Source organism: Hemicordylus capensis, chromosome 2, assembly GCF_027244095.1.
Source record: "Hemicordylus capensis ecotype Gifberg chromosome 2, rHemCap1.1.pri, whole genome shotgun sequence".
NCBI classification, from domain to species: domain Eukaryota; kingdom Metazoa; phylum Chordata; class Lepidosauria; order Squamata; family Cordylidae; genus Hemicordylus; species Hemicordylus capensis.
In genome coordinates, this window is record NC_069658.1 from 396,875,786 (window position 1) to 396,903,724 (window position 27,939).

The following is a 27,939-nucleotide window of genomic DNA, read 5'->3' on the forward strand; positions in this document are numbered from 1 at the left end:
AGGAGTTTTAGAAATTATATAGAAAGGGAAATTATTGTTTTTTGTTAAAACATTTGTATCCTGCCTTTCTTACCAAAGATGAGTAACAATAAAGGGGGAAACATCAAACAATAAAATAATTATAACATTGGAAAAGACAGCTAAAATAAAGACAGTCTCCAGCTAAAAACCTCCAGCAATGCCACACCTAGGGATATGCATGAACCTTGACATGTCCACAGGTTCAGCGCTGCTGGCGGTGGGGGGCGAGGGTGGTGATCGAGATCCTTTAAAAGGAGAGCAGGTCCTTACCTGCTCTCCGCCACCTCATTCAGCTTTCTGCTGCGATGGCACTCCCCCAAGAACCTGCATGCGGCGCCAGCACACACACGGCATGTGCATTTGGCACTGAACCCGGCTCGATGCCGAACCTGTGCACGAACCGAGGTTTGTTCACATCCCTATTCCAGCCAAACATTACTTTCCCCTCAAAGCAGAATGAAAAAGCAGAGGCTTTATGACTGGGTCTGAAGGAGTGTAGAGTAGGGGTCAACCAGGTCTCTGTGGGAAGGGAACTCCACAGAACCAGCACCACCACCAAAAGGTCCCTGGTTCTGGCAGATGCCCACTCGGTCTCAGAGGGCAGTGGTGCCTGGTTCAATGCCTCAGATAATTGAAATGGCAATAGCTCAGTGGTAGAGCATGTGCTTTGCATGCAGAAGGTCCCAGGTTAAATCCTTGGCATATCCAAGTAGGGGTGGGAAAGACCCCTGCCTATAACCTTGTGGGCAGTGTAGACAATACAGTGCTAGATGGATCAATCACCTGACTCGGAATTAGGCAGCTTCCTGTGTGGGTGTAGATGGTCCTTTTACATAGCTAAGCCCCCAACTGTTTAGGACTCTAAACTAAGGTAATAGTTTTGTAGTAAAGAAGTAAATCTTGACTTGAACTCCCAAACAAACAAAATGCAAGTTACATAATGTTGAGCTCATATGCTCCCAAGGGGCAGCTCCTGCTAAACATATAGCTGCCTCATTTTGTGCAAACTGAACTTTTTGAATGCATCTGTGGTGAAATCCTGCCAGCTGCAGCTTTCCCCACCACAGTACTGCTCTGACAAGAAAAGCTGCAACTATTGTTAGCTGAATTTTCCCTTCCATGGAACTCTTAAAGATACATTAATTCTTTCAAGATCTGGATATGATAGCTTTAGCTATCAAATTTACCATTCGTAAATTTATTTACAAAATTTTAAATAAATAATTTCTAATAATTAGACTGCCTGTCTCTTCTATGTGACTTCTCTGCAATTTCTGGGAACAGCCTGAAGGTAGCAGAAAATTATTTATTTTAAAAAGTAGACTGACTGAAGCTTACTTTCTGTTTCGTTTAACATGGTGACCCTTGCCTAGACTAGGACCCCTTCCAGTGTGCTGTGAATTTGATTTGTTTCCAACTGTCAGCATATGGGTTATAAAATGGCATTGTTTATACCTTGAGTTGTCGCTGTTTTCAAACAACATGGCAGGTTAGCAAAAAATACCCCCATGGGGTTCTATAGGACCCCCTTCTATAAGTTTTGAATTTGGTTTATGCTTAACTTAGCAGCACATGGGTTACATGGGGTGTTGTGTATACATTTAGAGTGGCTACTATCTTGAACCAACGTGGTGGATCAGCAAACACACACACACACACACACACACACACACACACACACACACACACACACCCCAACTCATTGGGGTTCCCTTGGACTCTCTCCCATGAACTGTGAGTTACTTTGTATTGGACTCTAAATGCAAAAGTTAATTGAGGGAGCATCTGCACAGACATGGTGATCTTGTGAGCCTTCTCTTTGGAAAACAGGCTGAAAATAAACCACCAAAATGTAGTTCTAGTAGTATTACCTTCAACATAATGTTGCTGTTTGTCAGCTAGCTAATCCAGGAACAGTCTGTTAGACTTATTGTTTTTTTTGTTTTTTTTTAAAGGTGGTGAGATTAAATGTTAGCAGCAAATCAAAATAGGGTGGGTTCAGACATAATGTGGCAAGTCAGGTTGATGGGAACCTCTGGTTCCTGTGAGTGTGTGCTCCTAGTGTGAGCCAGACTTGCTGTCCATTTCTGTGTCATGTGTGAAGCTGCCAATTTCAAGTTTGAGTCCAAGAACCTAATATTTGTAACCAAGATATGAAATCAGTTACAAATGTCAGCTTCCTGAGTAGTGTTCCCTCTAACAGGGATTCCCAGATGTTGACCACAACTCCCAGAATCCCCAGCCAAAGGCTGGGAGTTGTAGTGAACAACATCTGGGAATCCCTTTTAGAGGGAACAGTGTTCCTGAGCAGCACTTCGCTCTAGGAACCCAACATTGAGAGCTGTATACGACATGGAAATGGACTTGACATGTTACATCTGAATGTGTAGAATGGCTAATGATGTGATTAGTTAGTCTTTTGTGTAGGTAGTTAATTTCTGAGGTCAGCCTTGGCTATACAGAAGACCCTCCTTATCCATGGTTTCATGGTTTCATGTATCTGCGGATGGGTCTTAGAGACCCCGTTCCTTTATCCACAGCATGAACTATAGGTAATGTTTGCCTATCCACCGTTCCTGTGACCAGAACTGATGTAACTTCCGGCCATTTTGAAGCATAGAGCCATTTTGTGGCTTTTTTTTTTAAAAGCAAAAAATAAGAGGATCTGGGGGGCATTCCTAGAGACCCGGAGAGCAAGGTATTATGCTTTTATACCCTTATTTCTGACCCTCCCTGCTTTTTTGCCATTTTTGTTCAGAGTAAGGAACCTAACTAAGGGTGTGCAGGGAAACATTCTGGGTGGTTCAGTTCGAATTCGAACTGCATTTGAATTGAACTGCCGGTCTGTGAACTAATTTGTTAGAACTGGCCAGCAGTTTGGTTCATGCAGTCGAACTGGGTTGAACTGGTTCCGCCCAGTTTGGGTGGCTATGCTTGTAAAGGGGAATCCGGTAAGGATTCCCCTTTACAAGCAAAGGGGATTCCTAACTCTAAAGGGGCTGAAAGTGGGTGTGAGAGGACACCTTATAGCCAGTGCCACAGTGGCAGCTCCTCACCAGCACTGGCGGCTCCTCTAGGCCCCACCAGCACTCCCTTTCAGCAGTGCGGGCCAGCGGCAACCCAGTTTCAGTCTCCTTGTATGCTCAGAGGCCATTTCTATGACCAGTTTGCATGCATGGAAGGCATTTGCGAATTTGCGTGGTGACAAGCATAGCCACATGAACCAGGTTGATCTGGACCAAACCGGTTCGCTCTGAACTCAGAATGGTCTCCCCTTTTGGGGGCTGGTTTGAATAGTACCAGATTCAATTTGAACCAGTTCTGCACACCCCTAAACCTTACCCCTGTATTCCCATAGGGCATGGTTGCACAACTCCGGCCTTCCAGCTATTTTTGGTCTACAACAGTGGCCAATTATGAGGTATGATGGGAGTTGTAGTCCAACATCTGCATGAGGGCTGAAGTTGTGCAGCCTTGCCATAGGGGTAAGGTTTCTTTATTCACAGTTTCCATATTTGTGCTAATTGGCAGGAACAGAACCCCCATGAATAGTGAGGGCCACTTGTAATGTGAATACCATTCCTAATTGTTATTTCCACTATTAGTACTTGGAGAATACAAGAGAGGGCTTTCTGGTTTATAGCTGTATCCTAGGTACAGAATGCAACTGTCAGATTGCTCCTAAGGTTTGAGAGAACAAAAGCAGGTGATACCTTTGTAATGGCAGAAATGTGAAAACTTGAATATTTTCATGGAGATATGTTTTCTCTCTACTTCTTCCTCAGATAAATGAAATTCTTGGCTGGCATGGTGTGCTCCTGGGCATTTAATAGCAGCTTGATATGTTAAAAAAAGTAGGTGAAACTTTTCACAAAAAGGAGATAAATATTAGCCTTCTGAAGATGTAATTTAAAAAAGGAGAGGGGGATTCTGTATTTGTGTACAGCATCCTCTCCTCTTTAAAGGAGAGGAGAGCTGGTCTTGTGGTAGCAAGCATGACTTGTCCCCATAGCTAAGCAGGGTCTGCCCTGGTTGCATCTGAATGGGAGACTTGATGTGTGAGCACTGCAAGATATTCCCCTCAGGGGATGAAGTTGCTCTGGGAAGAGCAGAAGGTTTCAAGTTCCCTCCCTGGCTTCTCCAAGATAGGGCTGAGAGAGATTCTTGCCTGCAACCTTGGAGAAGCCTCTGCCAGTCTGTGAAGACAATACTGAGCTTGATAGACCAATGGTCTGACTTAGTATATGGCAGTTTCCTATGTTCCTATGTTTCCTATCCTGAGACCGTGCCTCAAGCCTCACCCAGTTGCTAATGTGCACAGAATCCTCACTCGTGCACTGAACATGGTTACAACTTTGTCTGCATAGCCAAACCCTGTAAGCATGAAGAGATTCAGTCTATGCTCAGAAGCTCCGAACTGTGGCACCCCAACCTTCTCCTCTTGGAACACTGTATGTGAGTACAGCGTCCCCATTTGTTAGTGTCTGAAGAGGGCTTTTATCAACGGGGAAGTAACTTGCAAGAGCAAGAGGTTGCTGGTTTGAATCCCCGCTGGTATGTTTCCCCGACTATGGGAAACGCCTATATCGGGCAGTAGTGATATAGGAAGAAAGATGATGCTGAAAGGCATAATCTCATACTGCACGGGAGATGGCAACGGTAAACCCCTCCTGTATTCTACCAAAGACAACCACAAGGCTATGTGGTTGCCAGGAGTTGACACCGACTCAACAGCACAACTTTACCTTTTATTAATGCGTGTGCATCACACTATTCTCAAAGGGACAACCTGTTAAAGGTACAGCTATGGTTGGCAAAATGGATTAAGATAATGGTATGGGGACACCAGATGCTACAGAACTGCTGAAGCTAAGTAAGTGTTGGCCTGATTGGTAATCTGAATGTGAAACTACAGGGTGCTTTATGTAAAAGTGGAATGTTTGTGTAAATATATGAATATAAAGAGTTGGCAGCCTTAGCCCACTTAATAAAAAAGAATGAAAACAATTTTTAAAATATTTATTTCTTGCTCTTTTAATATCTGTTCCTAGCTTTTGGTCTTGTTATAGTTAATTATACTTCTGGCATACAATTTATATGGGATAGCGTCCTAATAAAAGTCTGCCTCTTCAATGGTATTTGGCATAATGGACATTATATGAAGGAAAATGGGATAAGCCACATATTTGCCCTACCCTTGAGTTTTCCAAATTCTGTATGGAGAGGCTGTTGTAAATTCAGAGTAAAGTACAATATAGGATTCAAATTCTTGGCAGGGCTAGGCAAAGGTTAGCTTTTTCTGTAATTATGATGATGATGATGTGTGTATATATAACGCAACTTTCAGGCAGTACGCATTGCACCACAAGGCAAGGTAGGGAATGTGGTTAGTCTGATTAAGAACAATCTGACCCATCCAAGGTCCTGCATGAGTGTTAGTTTCAGGTGATTTGTTGGTTCTGTTTCCTGAGAGGCTTTGTGGTTTGACTGCACTGCCCTCCCTGTGGCTCCAGACCCAGCATGATTAGAGAACTGTTTAGAGGCCACTTGCTGTCCTTTGTGGTTTTGAGAAGCAGTTGTGTGTGGAAACTAATGACAACCTTTCCTGGCAGGCGAGTTTGATCTTTGCAGCAGAGCATGCCAAGGAAGTACCATAGCGACACAGAGCAGACCCAGTTCTCCGCTTTTCTATTTACCTGTCCTTATTTTCAGATTTTACAAATGATTGCTTCTTGCCTCATGCTTCAGCTTTAAATCATGGTGATGTCCTCTCTCTTCTACCATACACCTTCTGATTCTTCTGCTCCGTCATTCTCTAGAGCACCCTCAAACTGTCTGACTTGCTCTGGAATGGCAGCAAGGGTGAGGCTCAGTGCCTCAAAAGAAACCTTTTTCTGGTTCTGTGAAACTGGAAGCCTAGAGAGAGAAATGAATGAAATCTTTCAGATATGACCCTTTCTATTTCCTTTACACACCCACTGTTGTTTTTCTTGTGGTAGGCCCTGGGCTGTCCAACTCCTCCTCCCTTTTGCCTCCCTTCTGCCCACATCCAGTTACTCCATATCAGTGTGATTAATAGAAGGTGAGCTTACTTTTGAAAGTGTCAACCGCTCAAACCAGTGTGTAAATTGATGCTCGTGCCTTTCCCCGTTTTTGTCTGATTAGAATCTTAAATTCTTCAATTTTTGAAATGATTTGAACAGTCTGTGCTGAGCTCAAAAGTCTCTATAGCAACTGCTGAGGGAAACTTTCTGCATAGATCTGCCCGTGTGTTAGAGAGAGGTCACTTCTGGTATAATGATTTGTCTATTTTAAAACCATATCATATTTGTGGAAGCAAGTGCTGAAAGAGTGGGAGAAGTGTGGAATCTCTCTAAACTGGAGCCACAACAAGCATTCTTGCTCCTCCCCCAGCTGCCTAATGTTTTGGGAGGCCTCCAGTCTTTCCTGAGCTTTTACATATGATTGGTATCACTTAGAAATAAATAAATAAATAAGTGTGTGTGTGTGTGTGTGTGTGTGTGTGTGTGTGTGTGTATAGAGAGAGAGAATGAATGTGTGTGCACCTGTGAGGGATTAATGATGATAAAATATGGTAATGGATACTTACAGAAAATTCTGAGCTGCAAGATCTGGGAGATACTTCTCTCCTCATTTAACCTGGTGTAATAAGGTAACTGTATGCACAGAGATGAATGGTTCCTCTCTGGTCTTGGTGCTATTTAGACCATTTCAACCCATTCTGTCACAGCAGTGCAAAATCACCCATGTCTCTTTTGGTTTCTGGTTCCTCAGTAATAACTGTGTATGGGTGTTCTGGATATGAAGGTATAGGTAATTGGGTACTATGCTAGTGGAGGAGCCAGAGACTTGCCTAAGGTGACTTTCTGCTTGCATAGACATGCAGATGTACATATTGACTGAAGGAGGAGGCAGGGGTGGGATGGACCCATCTTTACTTTTTGTCCCAGGGCCCACACCAACCTTGCTAAAGCCCTGGCCTAGCTCCTGGCACCACAATATCTTGGGTTGCCTCTGAAAACCATAAAGAACTGTTTGCCTCAAACCAGCACAGGAGACAGGAATTGCTGAGGAGGAGGAAGAGGAGAAGCAACTCACGAGCTTGAGGTTCCTACCTGCTCATCCCTCTAATGTTAAATCATGGTTTCTTCTGAACCTGCCCATTGGACCACTTTGGGCTGAGCCAAAAGTTCTATCTATCAAGAGAACTTTTCAAGCAAATTTTGAGGGGTGTGAAGGGAGAACAAAATCAACTTGCCTCTTTATTTGCCACTGCCTGTTACATGGCAGTGCTACTCCCAGTGTCTGCCATCTCCTCCATCCTCAGCTGGAAATTCTGGATCAGTGTTATCTCATGGAGTAACGTTGTTCCAGGAAAAATATTTTTGGAGAGGGGTGGGGGGATGAATGGTGGCTGGTAGGCCCTGGAAGAAGACTGTTGCTGCTGTTTTTGCAGTCACACACCCCCCAATGAAAAAATCAACAAAATGCCTTCAAGTTTTTCTGCCCAGAAATGGGAGAGGGTGACATTTTGCATCAGCCAGAGGCCAGTATGGCCCAGTATTGTGCACGCTGACTGGCAGCAGCTCTCTCTGGTTTCAAGTAGAGATCTTTCCCATGCCAGCTACCAGTGATCCTTTCAACTGGAGGTGCTTGAAACTGTACTTGAGATTTTCCGTGTACAAAGCATGTGCTATTCCAGTGAGCTTTGGTCCCTTCTTGATTATGCAGTTTTTGATCTAGGCCACAGTTGCAGCCTCTTCCTAATATTGTGCTATTCTATGCATGAGGCAAGGGTCATCGGTCTTCAATGAAATGGAAACTAAAGCCTTATTTGAAGAAATGTGCCAGTTGGTTTCTTGGTTTGCATGCGCATATTCAAATCTTTGTTACTTTAGAATGGCAGATATTTTTCAAGCTCAGCCATACCATCAGTGATGCAGTAGAAACAAGCCTTTTAAATGTAGATTCAGCATCTTGTTGGACACTGTCAAAGAACCTGTTGTATTCTGTTTCCTTATGCTAACTGTGTCTGTGCAGATATTAGGATGCAGGACATTAGAAAGAAATGGTAGCCAAGGGAGTAATGTTGACTTGAGTATGCCTTGGGTCACACTCATTATGCTCATCATACCTCTTAAGGATTTTGCCTTGTCTTTTTTTTAAAGGAGCTATATTTGGCAGAGGCCTGGCAGCATTCCATGTTTTGTAATATGAGCAGGGAGGATTCTCTAAAGGGTTGACGAGATTTGCTTTTTTCTTTTTTCTTGTTAAAGGAAATAAATCTGGATTCTTCATTCTGTCAAAGGACAAGACATAAGATATGGTTCCTTTCTATAACAGTGGTGCTATTTTCTGATTATGCTTTCTGTCCCCTCTTGTAATACAACTCAATGCTCTCTGTATATGTATATGTTTATACTGCAAGTTGTAAATAGGACAAAACCTGAGAGCAATTTCCCAAGGACAACACATGCTCACAGATTTAGAGCCTGCTGTCTGAAGCCCTTGGCCACTGGCCTCTAAATTTTGCAGGGGCCTAATATTTGGATGGCAACATTGCCAACCAGTCATATACACCTCTAGCAAGGTATGTTTGTTTATATCCCATCTTTCAGGCACAAAGGCTTCTCAAGGCAGCTTACAAAAAGTGACAATGCCACAATAAAACACAGATAAACCTCATAGCTTAGATACATTATCCTCTAGGCTGATTTTTAGAGTCATGGACTGATATGTTCTTTGTGTGCAGTTGCCTGGACCAGCAGTTAGTGAACCCTTAACTGCACCCCCAGGCACCCCACCCCAACAATTTTGGGCTGGTGGGGGCCACCGCCACCTGGAGCTCATTTCCAGGCAGCCCTTGCTGCTGGATAACGTTCATTTTGAGGAAGTGGAATGAGCGTTATCCTGCAGCGAGGGCTGGCTCCCTAGAAATGAGCTCTGGAGAGCTGGCCTGGGCTCTGTGGATCCTGGGCCCTGCCCCCTTTGCACGTGATGTCAATTGTGGGGGGGGGGAGGATTCCTCAAGGGCTGGTACTCAATGCCTCACAGACCGGCACCGGTCTACAGACCGGTGGTTGAGAAACACTGGTCCAGATAGCTGTTGAATCAGCTCAGAAATCTGATGCAGTGTGTGGCTATAACAGTAGCATCTTTGGCTACACAGTATCTTTTTAGAAAAATATTTTACCTGAGCATTTTCAACAGCAAAGCCTCCCTAAGGCTATTCTTGCCAGACTAAAAGACAATTCCCCCCTTGCGTAGCCCAAGTTCTGTCCACATGACTGAAAATGTGGCTGCTGGTATAAGTTCACCAGCTTAAGATGTTGACAGGAGAATCATGGTTGACTTATTGGACAAATTGAATAAAGATCCCGTTTTTTTAAAAAGGTGTCCTCTTGGTAGTGGGGATCCTACCTGAACTGCGTCTTACAGCCCATCTGCCAAGAATGGCTAGGCATTGAGAACACATGACATTTAAAAGGGGGTTTGGCGCTCTTCTGTGAATGGAATGGCCTGTTAAGCATCAGAGCCAGTTGACAAAATTAACAGATGGACCTCCAGCAGGGGGCAATGTGGTCAAAGTTGGCACTGAAGTATGGACTGCAGAGGGTTGCAGGATACATTACTGAAGATGTCTAGAGAGACTGATATACATCAGTCAACACAATCTTCACCCTTTCCTCCTGACTCTGCACTACTTCCAAATCTGGCCCTTGATCTAATGTAGCCCAAAATGATTTATTGATATCCAAGACCTGTAACAAGGTGTAGCCTCAGGAGACACATCAGAGGGCCCCCGCTCTGAACCTTTAGTTTGTACAAGGATAAGAATTTATCTGCAAGTCCTGGCTGAGAGAAAAGTGATGAAATACTTAAAGGTCCAAAAAGATATAGGGCCAGTTTTCACTATTCTTGCTGCCAGATGTCAAACAGCTGAGGGAGTCGGTGGTGACACATGCGCTCACAGTTTCTGGTTGTCTGCAGGCAACCATCAACCATCCTACTTCAAAACTAAGATTGCCAATCTTGTTTGCATAGAGCAACCACGACTGAACCCTCGCACACGAGCATTACTCTGTTGTTTTCACTACACAGATGACCAGGACTTGGGACCACGTGCACCTCTTCCTCAATCTGCCACCTGATATTAAGCGACATAACTATGATTGCTGGATCATGAGAATTGTCCCTGCTAACTTGGCAAAGAGGCACCTTTTAACGTGGTGATTCTCTTTATTTAGCAGGGGGAGAGTAAATGGCTCTATCCACTCCCAGCACAGTACCTCCAGTGACTGTTGCTGGTGTCTATCTTGTGTTTCTTTTTTAGATTCTGAGCCCTTTGGGGACAGGGTTCCATCTTATTTTGTTTGTTATTTCTCTGTGTAAACCGCCCTGAGCCATTTTTGGAAGGGCAGTATAGAAACTGAATAAATAAATATGATTAAATACCTTCTATTATTGGTGTTAGTAGAGAGTGGAATTGTTGTACAGTGGAAACTTGTACATTGTTTTGCAAGAGTATAGTTTTAGATTTAGGTTGTTCAGTACAGAGAACACCTTAGTTGATCTATCTTTTAACCTCTTGTCTGATCAGTGGATGTTGGATAAATAGACCTAGAAACTATCCAGCTATAACTACAGCTCAGAGTATTAGTTCTTCCCATTGCTTTTCTGTCACAAACTCTGCAGAAAGCAGGTGGGTGGAGGGACCAAGAGGGGGAGGGAACGAAATTGGGAACCGCAGCTCTTAAACACTGTCGGTGCAGTAATGGTGCAACATTTTATGGGCTCTTTCATGTAGAAATAATGGAAGGGCCTGCTAATACAGACAATGTGTTCTAGGACCCATCTCTATCTACCATTGTTCCCAGGGCTGGGATGAGCACACTGGATGTAAACATTGTTGTTCCTTATCAAAGCTTAATATACGATTCCCTGATGTGTAATTCTCTGGGTAAAATGTAATAACAAATTATGGCTTTTTCAGCAGGTTGCACAAAATAGCCTATGGAACGAGAGAATAGGTTATGTTCTCTGTTTATATAACTCTATAAGATAACCCCTGCTCACTTGGCAAAGAGGCACCTTTTAACGTGGTGATTCTCTTTATTTAGCAGGGGGAGAGTAATTCGACCTATCCACCCCCAGCACAGTACCTCCAGTGACTGTTGCTGGTGTCTATCTGATGTTGCTTTTTAGATTGTGAGCCCTTTGGGGACTGAGATCCATCAAATTTATTTATTATTTCTCTGTGCAAACTGCCCTGAGCCATTTTTGGAAGGGCGGTATAGAAATCTAATAATAATAATAATAATAATAATAATAATAATAATAATAATAATATCACAAAATACAAAGATCTACAGATTGAAATTGAAAGGCTGTGGCAGAAAAAGACCAAAATAATCCCAGTGGTAATTGGCACCCTAGGTGCAGTTCCAAAAGACCTTGAAGAGCACCTCAATACCATAGGGGCCACAGAAATCACCATCAGCCAGTTACAAAAAGCAGCTTTACTGGGAACAGCCTATATTCTGCGACGATATCTATTACAACAGCAACAACATTGACAATAAAATTCAGCCATCCCAGGTCCTTGGGAAGGACTCGATGTCTGGATAAAACAAACCAGTCAATAACACCTGTCTGACTGTGTAAACAAGAAATAATAAAAAATTAAATAGAGACATTTTTAGCCTACTTTCCTTAAGGAAAGTAAGCTTATGAGATCACCCGGCATTCTGTGTGTTCCCCTTCAACCACCTAACCAATTTGAACCAAGTTTGCTACAGGTGTAGGGATACACAGGGACAGCTCAACAGCGTTGTTTGTGATGACATCATCTATCCCAATTCAAGATGGTGGATGTGTGAACGTTTATGGCTGGAGTGGGCTAACTTGTGAGGATGGTAATTGTCAATTAAGGTTTTAGTGAAAGGAAAGTAGGCAGATTAGTTCTTACCAGAACAACTTGTCTATTAAATATTATCAGGCTCTGGAGATGCTCTTCTAAAATCTAACCTCCTTTCTGTGATCAAATTTGCCTTGTAATTATGTAGTGGCAAATTCACCCCATATTTTACTAATGATATAACCTATTTAGTCATGGTAATTTGCAGACAAGTATGTTGTCATGTAGGAAATGTGCAGTGCTGGCATACATACTTGTGCTATTAACATTCAGTTCAAAGAAGCATTGTAAAGGCAAACTTCACAGTAAAGTCATGGTTCCCACAGGTGGTTTTAGAAGTATCCCCAGTAAACCTACACCGGGCTCCACATCCAGGCTTTACTCCCCTTCTGCTGTTTCCTATCAGGTATGAAAAAGTGCACTAATGATCAAAAATGTCCTACATTATCCTGGATTCTTGGTTTGATATTTTGTGCTCCTAGTCTCTCCCTTCTATTGCTGCTAAAAGTAAGCTTCTCCTATGCCTGCTTCTGACACTTACTCTAAGCCTCCTTCTGTAAATGTGTTGTGTGGGGGTGGCGAGGGATGGGAGAAGGGGTAAGTGGTATAGGGTGTGTGAAAGGGGAAATACAGAGGGAACATTAATGAAACTTTGACACTTTGCGTCCTTGTAAGCTCTGGTAAGAACTAATTTGCCTACTTTCCTTTCATATAATCTTTACTGATCATTACCATCTTCACAAGTTAGCCCACTTCTTCCTCAAACGTTCATGAATCTGCTGTCTTGAACTGGGATGGATGACATCATCACAAGCTACGCTATTGAGGTGTCCCTATGTGTCACTACAACTGTACCAAAGTTGTCCAAATCAGTTAAGTGCAATATTCGCTTTAAGGTGTGCACATGCACCCAAGGTTTTTTTTAAAATGTCCGCTCACTTAGTTTTAGATCCCTCTCAGGTTGAATCAATAATGCCCCATTCTGAATGCATGTGCGCACACACTGCCCTGATATTGCCACCCAGAGCAAAACTCATTCTGTGCACAGATGAAAAAACTTAGAGGAAACACTGGTTAAGCGGTTCAGAAGTTACCCACTTGCACCTCAACCTTTCATGCATTCACCATCTTGAATTGGGGTTGGTGACATAATCACAAACGATCCCATTGAGGTGTCACTATAGGTCCCTACAACGGTACCAAATTTGGTTCAAATTGGTGAGCCAGTTCATGGGTTAGCCCACTTGTGCCTCAGTCACATGTCCACCACCTTGAATTGGGGTGGATGACATCACAAACTAAGCCATTGAGGTGTCCCTATGTTTTACTACAACTGTACTAAATTTGTTACAAATCAGTTCCCACTTAAATGTTTGCGTATTCGCCATTTTGAATTTGGGTGGGTGACATCATCACAAACTCTGATTTCAGTTCAAGGTTTATTACAGTCTATGACCAGCACAACAAGGAAATAGAATATAACATATAACACACTTATAAAAACATAATACCACTTCTATCACAATACCCTAGGGTATGTTACTGAAACACAAACTCTGTTGTTTAGGTCTCTTTATGTATCCCTACAATGGTACCAAATTTGGTTCAGAGGTGTGGCAGTTCACAAGTTAGCCCACTTGCATCTCAAATGTTTTTGCACCTGCCATCTTGTATTGGGCTGAATAACATCATCACACAGGAGTGTAGCCACCATTGTGCCAACGGGTTCAAAGAACCCAGGCTGCCAATGAAAAGGGCTGCCAAAGCCCCGTGGCTTGGGCTTCGGTGGAGCCCAGAGCGAACTTGCCCCTCCCATGCCCGGGCTGCTGAGAGCCTGGGCGAACTCTTGGGTTATTTCAGGCAGCACTGGCTGCCTGATAGGACTCCCCCGCCCCTTTCTCTCTGGGGAAAAACATCCTATTGGGCACCCAGCACTGCCTAAAATAACCGACGGAGACTTCACTCGTGCTCTTGGTAGCCCAGGCAGGAGGGGGGAGTTTGCTCTGGGCTCCTCTGGAGCCCAAGGCATGCCCCCGTGCACGTGACATCACACACACACACGGGCGTATCTGGAGGGGGCCGCTGAGTGGGGTTGGACCCAGGCTGCCATTCGGCTGGCTCCGGAGCTGTCATCACAAACTTGCCGTTGAGGTGTTCCTACAGCTGTACCAAATTTGGTATAAATCAATCCAGGCATTACAAAGTTGATAGGGACACACACAAACAGACATGGAGACACACACAGTAAGCTGAGTGATCTCAAAAGCTTACTTTCCTAAGGATCCAGTTTTTGTCCAAGGCCTGGGATGGGATGGAGCCAGAGTGGGTCTAGGGTGGTACTGGAGGTAAAGTTCAGCTGTTTGGGGTGGGTCTAGGGGTGGAGATCAGTGGGTTTGGATGGGCCTGGGACAGAGCTTGGAAGTTTAGGGCAAATCTGGAGAGGGAAGGAACCCCCAAAGCAATAAATTAACTTATAGTGTACAGGTTAGAAAACCAGATTTGAGCACAAATGTCTCCTGAATTCTGCGGGAAGTAAAACTGGGGTGTGTGTGTGGTTTCAGGGATTTTCAGGAGAATAAAAGGGGAAGCCTTACAGGAGGCAGAAATGCTCTTTATGTTACTTGAGAGCCACCATCCTTCCCCTTCTTCCTCCCTGTTGTAGTTGGAACCATGCTATGTTCCAGCATGAACCATGCTGAAGCACCATGTAATGTGCTTCAGATGGAAAGTGTAGAGTGGGGGTGAGGAAAGAGGACACCTGACAGGAATAGTGCCATCAATGGCAGAAGAAGTGTAATTGACATGAATCTGGTAGCACTGGCAAAATTAGGTGAATTGGGCAGATCCACCCCCCACCTTTGCTTCTTGGACTCGACAACATTCAAGCTGAACGTTCTCCATAGAGGACATTTGGCTAAGCTCTATAAAATAAAATTAAAATTAAACCATGAGGGTGGGAAATGGCCTTGTCTCTTGCTTCTCTGACCACTGGCCTGAAAGCAAAGCCCCTGGACAGCCCTACTTTCCTTAAGGAGCTTATTTTAATCTATCTATCTATCTATCTATCTATCTATCTATCTATCTATCTATCTATCTATCTATCAAATTTATATCCCACCCAAACTTATGTTTCTGGGCAGCTAACAATAATTAAAACACATATAAAAGTTAAAACAGTTCAACATATAATCAACACATATAAAAGTTAAAACAATACAATAATTTTAAAACCATAACATTAAACAAACAGTGTTTTTTTTAAACCTGAGAAAGCTTGGGTAAAAAATGTGTTTTCAAATGTTTTTTTAAAAATTGCCAGAGATAGGGGTGTGCATGGAACTGTCTGGTCTGGTTCGGTCTGAGGCCGGACCGGCCTCGAACGGAACCGGGCCAGTCCGGTCCCAGACCGGTCTGAACTTAAATTTTTTTTAAAAGCCAATTAAGTACCTGTAGCCCCTTTGGGGGGCTTGCTGAAGCTGCGGGGGGCTGTGTGTGTGTCAGCGCGGGTTCCCTCTCCTCCCGCCGGCCTTCGGCATCACCGCCACGGCCAGGTAAGTAATGCCTTTTCGGCACTTTCGGGCCTCCGTAAGATCGAGCAGCCGCTTTGGTGGCTGCTCGATCTTACGGAGGCCCAAAAGGGCTGAAAAGGCATTACTTACCCGGCCATGGGGGTGATGAAGAAGGCTGGCGGGGGGAGAGGGAACCCGCACAGACACCCCCCCCCATGGCTTCAGCAAGCCCCCTGAAGGGGCTACAGGTACTTAACTGACCTTAAAAATAAAATACAAAAGTTCACGGACCTGCCCAACTGGACCCGGCGGTCCGGTTCCTGTCTGACGGAACCGTGGGTGGATGGGGTGGTTCGGTTCGACCACGAACCGCCTGACCAGTCCGCACATCCCTAGCCAGAGATGGGGAGGATCGTAACTCAGCAGGGAGCGTATTCCACAATCTTAGGGCAGCAACTGAGAAGGCCCGTCTCTGTGTGACCACCAAACATGTTGGCGGTAACTGGAGACGGGCCTCCTCAGATGATCTCAGTGGGCTGTGGGGTTCGTAGCGAAGAAGATGCTCTCTTAAATACCCAGTACCGAAGCCGTTTAGGGCTTTGTAAGTTTTATAACTAGCACTTTGTATTTCGCCTGGAAACCTATCGGCAGCCAGTGTAACTCCATCAGCAATGGAGCAATGTGGTCTCTCCGAGATGACCCAGAGACCAAACTGGCTGCTGCATTCTGAACCAACTGAAGTTTCCAGACTACGTACAAAGGCAGCCCCACGTAGAGCGCATTACAGATGTCAAGTCTGGAGGTTACCAACAAATATGACCTGTTTCGAGGTTATTGATCTCAAGAAACGGGTGCAGCTGGCGTATCCGCCGAAGCTGATAGAAAGCACCCCTGGCCACCGCCTCAACCTGAGAAACCAAGGAGAGGTGTGGATCCAAGAGTATTCCCAGACTGCGGACCTGTTCCTTTGGGGGAAGTATGACCCCATCTAGAACAGGTAGATCAAAATCGTCTCTAGAGTTCTGACCCCGCACAATAAGTACCTTTGTCTTATCTGGATTCAGTATTCTCCCTCATCAGCCCATTACTGCTTCCAGGCAGGCATTTAGGGAGGACATGCCTTCTCCTGAAGAAGTTGACACGGAGAAGTAGATTTGAGTGTCATCAGCATACTGATAACACCCTGCTCCAAATCCCCTGATGATCTCTCCCAGTGGTTTCATGTAGATGTTAAAAAAGCATTGGAGAGAGAGCCTTGAGGGACACCATATTAAACTCAGATTTTGAAGAGCAACAATCTCCAATTGACACCATCTGGAACCTGTCCGAGAGGTAGGAGCGGAACCACTGTAAAACAGTGCCTCCCACCCCCAACACTCTCAGACATTCCAGATGGATACTATGGTCAATAGTATCGAAAGCCGCCAAGAGGTCCAAAATGACCAACAGAGTCACACTTCCTCTGTCAATTCCCAATTGGAGATCATCTGTCAGGCTGACCAAGGCAGTCTCCACCCCATAGCCCACCCGAAAACCAGTTTGAAATGGGTCTAGATAATCGGTTTCCTCCAAGACCGTCTGGAGCTGAGAGGCCACCACCCTCTCAATTACCTTAGCCACGGGAGGTTGGAAACAGGCCTATAATTGCTCAACTCTGAGGGATCTAATGCAGGCTTCTTTAGAAGAGGTCTAATAATTGCCTCCTTAAGACAAGGAGACATCCTGCCCTCCCTCAGAGAAGCATTTATGATTTCTACCAGGCTGCCTACAACAGCCTCCCTGCTAGATAGAACTAGCCATGTTGGAGAAGGGTCAAGAGAACAAGTGGTATGCCTCACTGAAGCAAGCAGCTTGTCCACATCCTCAGGAGTCACAAACTGGAATTGATCCAGTCGAATCGCATAAGAGGAGTTGTTGGACACCTCCAATTCAGACATCAGATTAATTGTGAAGTCTCCATCTAGGTAAGCCCGAATCCGAGAGATGTTGTCTGCGAAAAGATCATTAAACACATCACAGCGGGTGACTAATGCTTCCAAATTCTGGTTCAAGGGAGAGGGGGCAGATACTAGCTCCCTCACCACCCTAGACAATTCCTCTGGACGTGAACTTGCAGAAGCAATACGGGCAGAAAAGAATAGCTTCTTTGCCGCACATATCGCCTGAGCATAGATCTTTAAATGTACTCTATGTCGTAATCTGTCGGATTTGAGTCGAGTCTTTCTTCACTTGCGCTCCAGTTGCCTACCTTGCCGCTTCAGCCCCCGTAACTCTTCCATGTACCAAGGGGCCAGTTTTGAAGCGGGTCGGAGGGGACGCTTAGGAGCAATCGTGTCTACTGCCCTGGTGAGCAAGTTGTTCCAATTCTCAACCAGGGCATCAGCAGGATCACTGGCAAAACCAACATTGAATCCTTCCAAGGCTTCTTGGAATCCAGTTGAATCCAATAACCTCTTTGGGCAGACCATTCTAATAGGCCCCTCACCTATTATGAGCTCACCCAGCATTCTGTGTGTGTTAGTTTGTGTTTCCCCAGTTGTGGAGGGAGGCCAGCGGCGTCCTGGGCTCAGCCCGCCACCCGGGCCTCCCTAGCGAGGCCCCGCCCCCTGCATCAGATGTCAGTGCCTGACATCAGACGCAGGGGACAAAGGTTAGCCATGCCTCCTGCATCTGATGTCAGATGCAGGGGGTGTAATTTAGCTCGCAAACAGGGCCACACAGCAGGGAGAGCCAAACAGGGCTGTGTGGCCCTGTTGGTGAGCTAAACCATGGTCCCTGTGTTTGGCGTCAGACTTGGGGTATGGATGGGGTGTGAGACAAGGCTCCTGAAGGGTGGCGGCCCAGGTTCTTTGAACCCATTTGCACAATGGTGGCTCTGCCCCTGGTGCCGCCTATCAACTTCTCAATGCCTGGACCAATATGAACCAAATTTGGCAGAGTTGTAGGGACACCTCTAAGGCATAGTTTATGGTGATGTCATCCATCCTGATTCAAGATGGCAGACTTGTAAACATTTGAGGTATAAGTGGGCTAACTTGTGAACCGCCTAACCAATTTGGACCAAATTTGCTATAGGTATAGGGACACATCGGGACAGCTCAAGGGCATCATTATCTAGACCAGGATTTCTCAACGTGTGGGTCCCCAGATGTTATTGGACTTCAGCTCCCATAATCTCCAGCCCCAGTGGCCTTTGGTTGGGAATTATGGGAGTTGAAGTCCAATTATATCTGGCTACCCACATGTTGAGAATCCCTGATCTAGACCAGGGCTGCTCAACTTCAGCTCTCCTGAAGATATTAGCCTATACTGGCTATTGGCCACTGTGGCTGGGGATTATGGGAGTTGTAGTCCAAGAACAGCTGGGGGCAAAGGTTGAGCAGGCCTGATCTAGACCCATTCCAAATTGACTTTCGGGTGGGCTGTGGGGTGGAGACTGCCTTGGATGGATGATCTCTGATTGGTTATAGACAGAGGGAGTGTGATTCTGCTGATTCTTTTGGATCTCTTGGCGGCTTTCAATGCCATTGACCATGGTATCCTGCTGGGTCGCTTGAAGGAGGTGGGATTGGGTGGCACTGTTCTACAGTGGATCCATTCCTACCTCTCTGGCAAATTCCAGATGGTGTCGCTTGGAGATTGTTATTCTGCAAAATGTGAGCTAAAGCGTGGAGTCCCACAAGGCTCCATACTGTCGCCAATGCTTTTTAACATCTACATGAAACTACTGGGTGAGATCATCAGGAGGTATGGTCTAGGGTGTTTTTGCTGATGACACCAAAATCTATTTCTTCATACCAACTGCATCAGGAATTGGCATGAGCCCCCTAAATGCCTGCCTGGAGGTGATAATGGGCTGGATAAGGGATAACAAGCTGATTCAGTGATTTGAACCAAATTTAGTCCAGTTGTAGGGATAGTGAAAGGAAAGTAGGCAGATTAGTTCTTACCAGAACTTTACCAGAAAGTAAAACCAGAGATCTTGGTTGTGCGTGCGCTCCCATGTAGCATGTCATGTGAAACTGAAGTTTCCCCCTATCTCTGCTCAGCACCACTCTCACCCAGCATTTACCTGGGATTGACAGTCATTGTTCATCCTGGGGAAATGCCATGTTGGTGCGGTGCCAATCTGAGATCACAGATTTCCCCCGAGTTCACATAACAAGTTCCACAGGAGTGTGCACACCACTGGGATCTCGGGTTTTTCTTTACAGTTCCTGTCAGCCCAGCCTGCGTTAGGCTGCTTGTGAGAACTGCCAAGATCGGACCTGATCCCAGCAGGGCAGTGCTGCCCAGTCCAGCTTTTTAACCCAGCTTTTAACCCATAACCCGGGCTCTGGGATCATGGTCTCCTTGGGCTGCACACAGCCCGAGAAGACACGGAGATGGGTGCCTAGAGCACCCATTTCCTGGGGGAATCCCCCAATGCACCGTGATCGATGTGTGGTGCATTGTGGGATTTCCAGAGGCCAGGACGTGTCATCCTGGAGCTCGATAGTCTGGGAGTGTTCCGCATTCCCAGTACACTTTTTCTGATTGTCTGAGGGAAAGGTCATATTTGCTCAGCCTTCCCCCTGCTTGCCCAGTAGGTTGTGTGAATAGCTCAATCAATTTGATTGTGTGAACCTGCCCTGAGTCTGAATTGGAGACAAACTACAATAGTTCTAAGGGGGAAGCGGCTCCCAATGCTGTGCCAAAATTATCCGTATGCAACCTGGAAATTGGCCCGAGGATTCACATGGCTTCACTGCCTCCCTCTTCCTCTGCCTGTGGTCAGCAAAGCTTATTAAACCTGCAAAATTTCTCTTGGTAATTTTCACGTGCTGTGAAATGGCACCATTCAAGCTGAAACTTGAATTCTGTACAACAGCAACAACTTCTTTGGGTAGATGATATATCCTCATAAGTATGAATTGTGTGTGGCTAAGTACCAAGTTCAGGCTTATCACTTGTGGGCTGAACCTTTGGCTTACACGCTTACGAGGCAGAAGGGATGTTCATGAAAGCTCCCTAAATAGGGGTTATGGGGACAGTTATGCCGATGAGGTTTTTGCGGGGCGGATGATATGAACATCTCTCTGGAATACACATATGGATTATTAAAAGGAGGACACTGTAATTAGGGTAGACTAGGTCTGCAGCAGAGTCAAGAATGAGATTAATAGGAATATTCTGGTGTGCAAAGACCAGCATCCAAGATAATTTTATCTTGTGTCCTTTCAGACAGAGCTGAGGAAGTAGCACTAGCTCACAGAGGCAATTTTTGCTAATGTACTCTTAATTTTGCTAAAGAGAAGAAAAGAGCCATTCTCTGGTGGCAGATGAATCTCCTCTCTGCAAGCAGAAGGTGCTTGATGATTGACAGAGGAGGCGTAGCTCTGAGTTGACAGTTTTAACCAAAATGTTAAATTCTGTGGCTCCTGCAACGTCTACCTCCCCTCCAGTCCCTTCAGTTAAAGTACTGGAGTGTTGTGCTCCCACTAATCTCCAGAAATGGAAGTCCTTATCACACAAATTAGAAATGAAAAAAGGCCTGCTGGAATCTGCAATTCTTCATGCTGCTGGGCCCACATGAGTCTTCCTGCAGCCTCTCCAGACTACTGTTTAGCAATTTTCTTTTGGAAAGGGGCACTGAAGGGTCATCGTACCTGCTTGGAATCCTTCTGAAAATCTCTGACTTCAGCTCTCACTTTATGTCAGCTCAGCTGGCATTCATGTCCTGACAGTTGCCATAGCAACATGGATCACATGATTTCACAGGTTTAAACTGTAAGCCTGGAAACCTGTATCACCCAGGACCTCCAGTAACCATAGTGATGGTGTCACATGGTTCTTACCTGTCTCCCAGGTAACCCTTTCATCGCCTTGATCTAGCTACCTATCTTTCATTGAAGTGATTGTAAGCAAGGAGTTATCTGCATCCCTGCAGGATTTTAAGGGGACAAGGGGCCTTTAACAGCTATGGTAACTAATCAGAACTGCATGGTGACACAAACCTACAGTATCCATAGCAACTGCTGAACATCACATAGCAACATGTACCTCATCTCCCCATGGAAACCTGCTCATTAGGGTTTTTAGTACTGATGCATTTTTTTAAAAAAATCCATGGTAGTGTGTGTTCTGAGAACTTCCATAATGGAATAGCATCAATTGCTGCATCACAGATGCAAGCTGAGAGTTCAGGGCAACCTGAACTTTCTCCTGACATGTCAGCAGCTGAGTAGGGACACACTAATGTAGCCTTAGGCACATGCAGTCATTCTCATGTGGCTGTATAGGCTCTATCCGTTGTGTTACTTCAATGATGTTGTGAAGCTGAATATAACACTCCTTTCCCTGGCAGTGCTCCTGTGCTTTTAACACAAGTAAACCTGGCTCTTCCACTGTTGTTGAACTACAACTCCCATCTTCCCAGGCACAATGAATTGTCTCGGGGGTGAAGGGAATTGTAGTTCAACAACAGCTGGAGGGCCAAGTTTGGCCACCCCTGTTTTAACAACTGAGAAACAGCTCCACTGGCATAGTAGTTGACTTGCTATAATTGCCCTCTGCTCATGGCCTGTGGGTTCAAGTCTCTCTTTTCCTTGTGTCAGCAGCCAGCAATGCCGTCAACCTCTTGTAAGCTATGAGAGATGGCCTATAGCTCACTGGCTTAACAGCTGTATGTCAGAAAGAAACTAAACAGGCAAAATGCCCCTTCCTCCCAGTATGGGGATACAGCTTGCATTGTTAATTTTCCATCACATCTATTTGATGTCCAGTCAGAACAAGGTGACATTATGTGGAGATACGCTGTTGCGCATCTATGTGTACTACATAGGCTCCACTTGAAAATCTGAGCAGAACTTCATGCAGTTGCTCCTGATGATCCCACAGCCAATCAGAATGGGTCATCCACAAGGCTTTGTGCTCCTTTGTTGCTTGCCTTCCCTCATGTGATATTGCTGTCGTGGTTACTCATACTCACCATTGTGTTGCTGCTACTTGCCTGTACTCTCCTCTTCTGATGTTACACAGCAAAAACACAATTTGCCCCAACATTCAGTAGAAGGAAGAAAGGGGGATCAGAACATTGGGAGAGAGATGTGGTTGGATTAATGATATGGCAAATACAGGGACAACTGGCCAAGACCCTACCATTTTGTTGGAGATCTAGCTCCTGATGGCATCAACTCTTAGCACCAGCAACCCTATTGACTGGTAGGAGGAGAGACCGTGAACAAGGGAATTCCCTCTCTGACTACACTTTCTCTACTCTACTTCCCCTTTGTTAGCCTCAGGTTCCATTCTCTCACCTAAGAGACACTTCCTCCTTCTCCCTTCCCCTTTTCTTGTATGTAGCTAGCAGCAAGGCATGTGGCCCTTAATCTATCTCCCTGTTGGATTTCCTAAATAAACGACTTTATTTAGAACTTTAACTCCATGTCTCCAGACAGTATTAGTTAGCAGTACTCTCCTTACCTGTGCTTTACTGCTGCAGCTGGGGTAGATAAAGAAATCTCTCCTCCAAGCTCTCGGACACATTTTACCCACTTTGGTTTTTGTGTTTTAAAAAAAGAGTAACACTCTAGTCCTTATGGATCTAGAGACAGATGTAGGAGGCATAGTCATTGCAATTTAATCTGCTGGATCCTTCTGCTGTCTGGGTAGCTGGGGAGCAATCCTGCCTACAAGGGTTCTCCTCCCTATGACATCAATGTTGTTGTGGGGCTGTTTTCTGTTTGTTTGCATATAATATTTTCTGTTTGTTTGCATATAATAAGAGCTGTGGGGCAGGCTATAGATTCCTCTCTGTGGTGGAAATGGAGGTGCTGAAGATCTTTTCTTTTTATATTCTTGCAACCACAATAGGATTTTAAAAAAACAAAACATTTTGACAGAACAAATACAGGATTTGAGCCGGCATTGCTTATGGTGAAGGCTTATGAAATAAGAGATTTTATGCTCTCCTGAGCACCTGCCTCCAAGGCTTTTGAAAGTTTTCCCCTTCATTTGTTGCATTGGGCTGTATGAGCAGGAGGACTTTAGTTTCTCCACGTGTAGCTTGACAGAAAAAGGAAAAGGAGACATTGCCCTCCAGGCATCTAAGAAGTTTATCACAAGGACAACAGATCCTAGGGAAAACCTGTTTGGATTAATGCACAGAAACATCTGATGGGCTCCTGGCACTGGATCTGAAGGGTGGTGGGTTTTTTTTTTAAGGTTTACGTTTTAGGTTTAATAGGGTTGTTGTTGTAAATGATGTATAGGAATAAAGTGTGGGAGACCAATTTTCATCAAAACTGGCAGAATAAAGTAGGCGTTTGTTTCCTGGCACATCCCAAGCTTTCAGTCCCAGGGCACCTTCTGTGCTTGGGCTGAGGATTTGTCCCCCACTCCTCAAGTCTGTCGAACATTTAGCGTTCTAAATTTTTAATACTGGTTTTAAATGATTTTAATGTTTAAATGATTTTAATGTTTGATTGATTTTAGTTTTGATTTTAACTGTTAATGGATTGTTTTTATTTCTTGTAAACCACCCTGAGCCATTTTTGGAGGGGCAAATAAATCAAATAAATAAATTGAATATATGAATAATCCATTTTGGGTAGCCCCCAAAGTGACGTTTATTGCACAGGGACAGGTAATCAGATGCAAAGGAAGACCAGTCTGCTGTGCCTTTAATATTTGTACAAAAGCCAGAATTTGTACAAAAGCAGGTGCAGCTTTTCTCAACCCTGAATGACAGTGTGCTTGCCAAAACCACCTCTTGCACATTGATATATAAAGATAGGTAGGTTCAGGAAACCTGCCTTTCTTTGCATCTGGTCACCCTATTGCATGTGCCAGTGTAAGTTGGCATAGTTTTATTCCAGACTGTAAAAGTCATGTACACCTTGCCTACACCAATGCTCATCTCTGCTGAATCATATCTAGGGATGAGCAGATGAGGACAGGATTGCCAGGAGTGTCTTCTGTCTGCCATGTTGGTGCTCAGTTGATTCATTTAATGCTGGGGCTTGGCTCAAAATTAGGCCCAGATTCACTGGTAAGTTGCACTGCTGCATATTGGCAAGAAGAAAATTGCTCTAGGGGTGTGCGAGCTGAGTGTGCAGGCTTGAACCAAACTGGGCCCGATTCAACCCGAGGCCATTTTAGTGACCACGCCTGCACAGAGACCCAAACTGGCCCTGCCTACTGAGGGGTGGGGTGGAGGCACCACAACCCCCCCCCCCACAGCCTCTGGAGCTGCTGCCGGTGGCACTTTCAAAGTAATTTCTTATTCTTTTCCCGCCCCATCTACCTTTAGGAGAGCCCCCCTGCCTCCCTTCCCTTTTACTGGTAAAGGTGAGGATTCCCCTTTACCGGTATAGCTCTGAATCCCTTTGGACCGGGTCTAGTTCAATGGTGTATGGAACCAGACCATGCTGGCTGAAATCTGGATTGGATTTGAACCGAATTGGCTTTGCTGGTTTTGTGCACTTCCCTAAACTGCTCCACCTGTATTCATTTGTTCCCTCCCCATATGCACACAGCAAGGAGATTCAGATTGCCAGTTATTTCCCATTGCTCAGTGACATTATCTGCTACTGTATGATGGCGTGCTTGGGATTTATGCAATGCACACCAACCCTGGATCCATAATGAAGCTTATATGAATTGTGGTAGCTTTTGGCTGCTCTAAATTGGATTGCACAGTTGCTCCCAACTTTTAGCAAGCCATTTGTGGGAAGTAGCTTTGTCACACAAGGAGGCTGTTCTTGCAAGCAGCCAATAAGCGTGCAGCTCATGCTGACACAGAGACAAGTGTCTAGAGTGCCCATCCCCTGGGGGAATTTCCCAGTGTACTGCACTCGGCGTGCAGTGCACTGTGGGTTTCACAGAGGCCGGGACAATGAGTCCCGGCCTCTGTTGACCAGCGCTGCCAGTAGCAGCGTGGAGAGTCATCTGCACTGCTCCCAGCAGCACTGGTCATGTGGGCATGCAGCTTGCACACTGCAGGGGCTGCAATGGATCATCTGGGGGAAGGTAGGGTGAGCCCTGCATCCCCGCCACCTGTCCGCCCGACTGCACATGAGCGTGGTTGTGTGACTAGCCCGGGATAATCTCCTCCTGCAAGTACACTTTGTATTCTGCCCATGCATAGAGGAGGGAAAGGTGCCTGTGCCAGGATAAAGGCTGCAGGACTAAGCCTGGCCTAGACACAAGCGTACATTTCTGATGGTTCCTCTCCAGAAGGTGTTGGGGTGGAGGAGAGCAGCAAGCCTTGCTTGATATCCCAGTGTTTGGTGAACAAGTAGAAGGAGAATTCACAAGAAAGTAAATTCTCAAGTTTCACATGCTATTGTAAGCCCAGATTTGGATGGGTTCATGCTTGTATGGTTCTGTGTGCATGGTAGCCACTTTACACTAATGGAATACTGCAAACTGGAAAACATCACAACATCAAATGTAGAGGGGCTTCCTTGCCTCCAGGGCTTTGTGAAGGGATTCAGTATCTCAAGAACATGAAAGCTGCCACAATCTCACTAAGCTTCAAAACTCAAGTTTCTGAAGGTGTGATGATCACAGAATTCCATCCTTGATTAATTCCTTTAAATGATCTTGTTTTCAGGAATCCTGTCACTCGATACAAAAAATCACTGAGCAATGGCGAGGAAAAAAGAGGTTGTCTGAATAATTTCATAGTGTTCAGTACGTCACACAGTTGCTGGCTGTAGAAATAGCCCTGTGCACGGTGCCCATGCTGCTGCTTCTTCATGGTGGTCTCGGCTCCTTCTTTTGAAAAACAGACATATATTGCTTTGCTTTTCAGTGGAAGCACCATTGAAATGCTGACAAGCACATTTAGGTAGCTTTTAACATACACCAGTGTGTCTCTGAGGCTATTCTCACAACCAAGAGAAATTGGGCTAAGGGAGCCTAGCCTGGTTTCTCCTGGTCGTGTGCTGCAACAGGAGCCGTGTGGCTCCTGGCAGCAAGCCTCCAAAAATACCCCTCCCCTTAAATGAGGTTAGTGGAGCGCATGCTCTGCTAACCCCGTTTACCCGATCGTGAGACTCAGCGGTGTGGCGACTCATGAGGAGATCCCCGCTGGGAGGCTAAAACCCTTCAGACTTCCGGGGGCCGGGCAGCCCCAGTCCCCACTGCCCCTATCGGCTCTGTGACGGAGCCAGTCATCATGTGGGTGGCTGATCTGACCACCGAGGGATGGCTCCCTGCTCATCTGCAGGGAGAGCAGGCTAAGTCCACTCTCCCCGCAGAGCCTAGAGAAGCGTGTGTGTGTGTGTGTGTGTGTGTGTGTGGTGAAGGTTGTCCCTGTATTGAGCTTCAGAGGGTCTAGGACACTCAGTACAACTGCAGGGACAATATGGCAGCCTCCTCTAATTCCAAACCTAGAGCAGGGAAAGAGGCTGGGGCTCTTTTTGGTGATGCACAGCACTGGCACTTGGAGTAAACTGCTGCCCACCATCAAAACAGCCAACCTTTGCCTTCCTCTCCAACCTGGAGCTGGGAAGTGGTGGTGGTGGTGGTGACAGGTTTATTATTCCCCACAGGGATATGGAATGAGCAGTCCTTTTCTAGAATATGGAATGAGATATTCCATACCCCTTCCCAGTAGGGATGTGTATGAATCATCGGTTGGACGGTTTGGCGACGGAGGGGGTGTGTGTGAAGCAGAGAGGGTGCCCTTTTTAAGAAGCAGAGAGGGTGCCCTTCCACACACACCCCCCGCCTCATTTCCTCCTCTGCCACCAAAACCGCTGGTGTGGGGTTGCTGCATACCTCTTTGCAGCCCGGTCAGCGTCAAACTGCATGTGTGTCAGGCACTTCTGGTTTGATGCTGAATGGGGCTGCAAGGAGGTACGCAGCAGCCCCATCACAACAGGTTTGGCAGCAGCCTAGCGGTGGCAATGTGGTGTGTGTGTGTGGGGGGGGCGAGGTAAGGGCACCCTCCCTTCTCCTTAAAATGTAACACACACCCTCCATCGCCGAACCGTCCAACCGACTGAGAAGGGGGCAGAGCTCATCCCATATTCTAGAAAAGGACCGCTGAACTGGTTTGTGGTCATCTCTACTTCCCAGTTCCAAGCTAGAGAGGGAGGCCGAGGCTCCTCTCATCACCCTCTCCAATGGGCATGGGGACTCTTGCCATGGTAAGGAGGGTCAGTGCAGTTGTGGATCCCTGACACAGAGTTCTTCTGGGATGGTAAACATGCAGATGTTCACCAAACTTGGATGTTCACTGTAAAATGTATTACATACACTATGGTGGGTAGTACAGTAATCAGTAACCTGCGTGCTTTTTAATAGCTGTATTTACACAGACTCTGAACAGAAAATCTTCTTGCCTATGAAATGTTACAGAGCTGTTGGAATGGATCAGTGTGTGCTCAGTGTGTGCTTAATGTAATTAATTTACCCCCTACGCTTCCTACTTTTCTTGAGTTATCCAGTCACAAACTTAATATTTTTAAAGAGCATGTT

The 27,939-nt window shown here is 45.5% G+C and overlaps 1 protein-coding gene across 4 annotated transcripts in view; it reads left to right on the forward strand.

The window, feature by feature from the left end:
• Positions 1-27,939, forward strand: part of CACNA1G (calcium voltage-gated channel subunit alpha1 G) — a 492,338-nt gene that overhangs the window by 6,582 nt on the left and 457,817 nt on the right. The window lies entirely within an intron of this gene.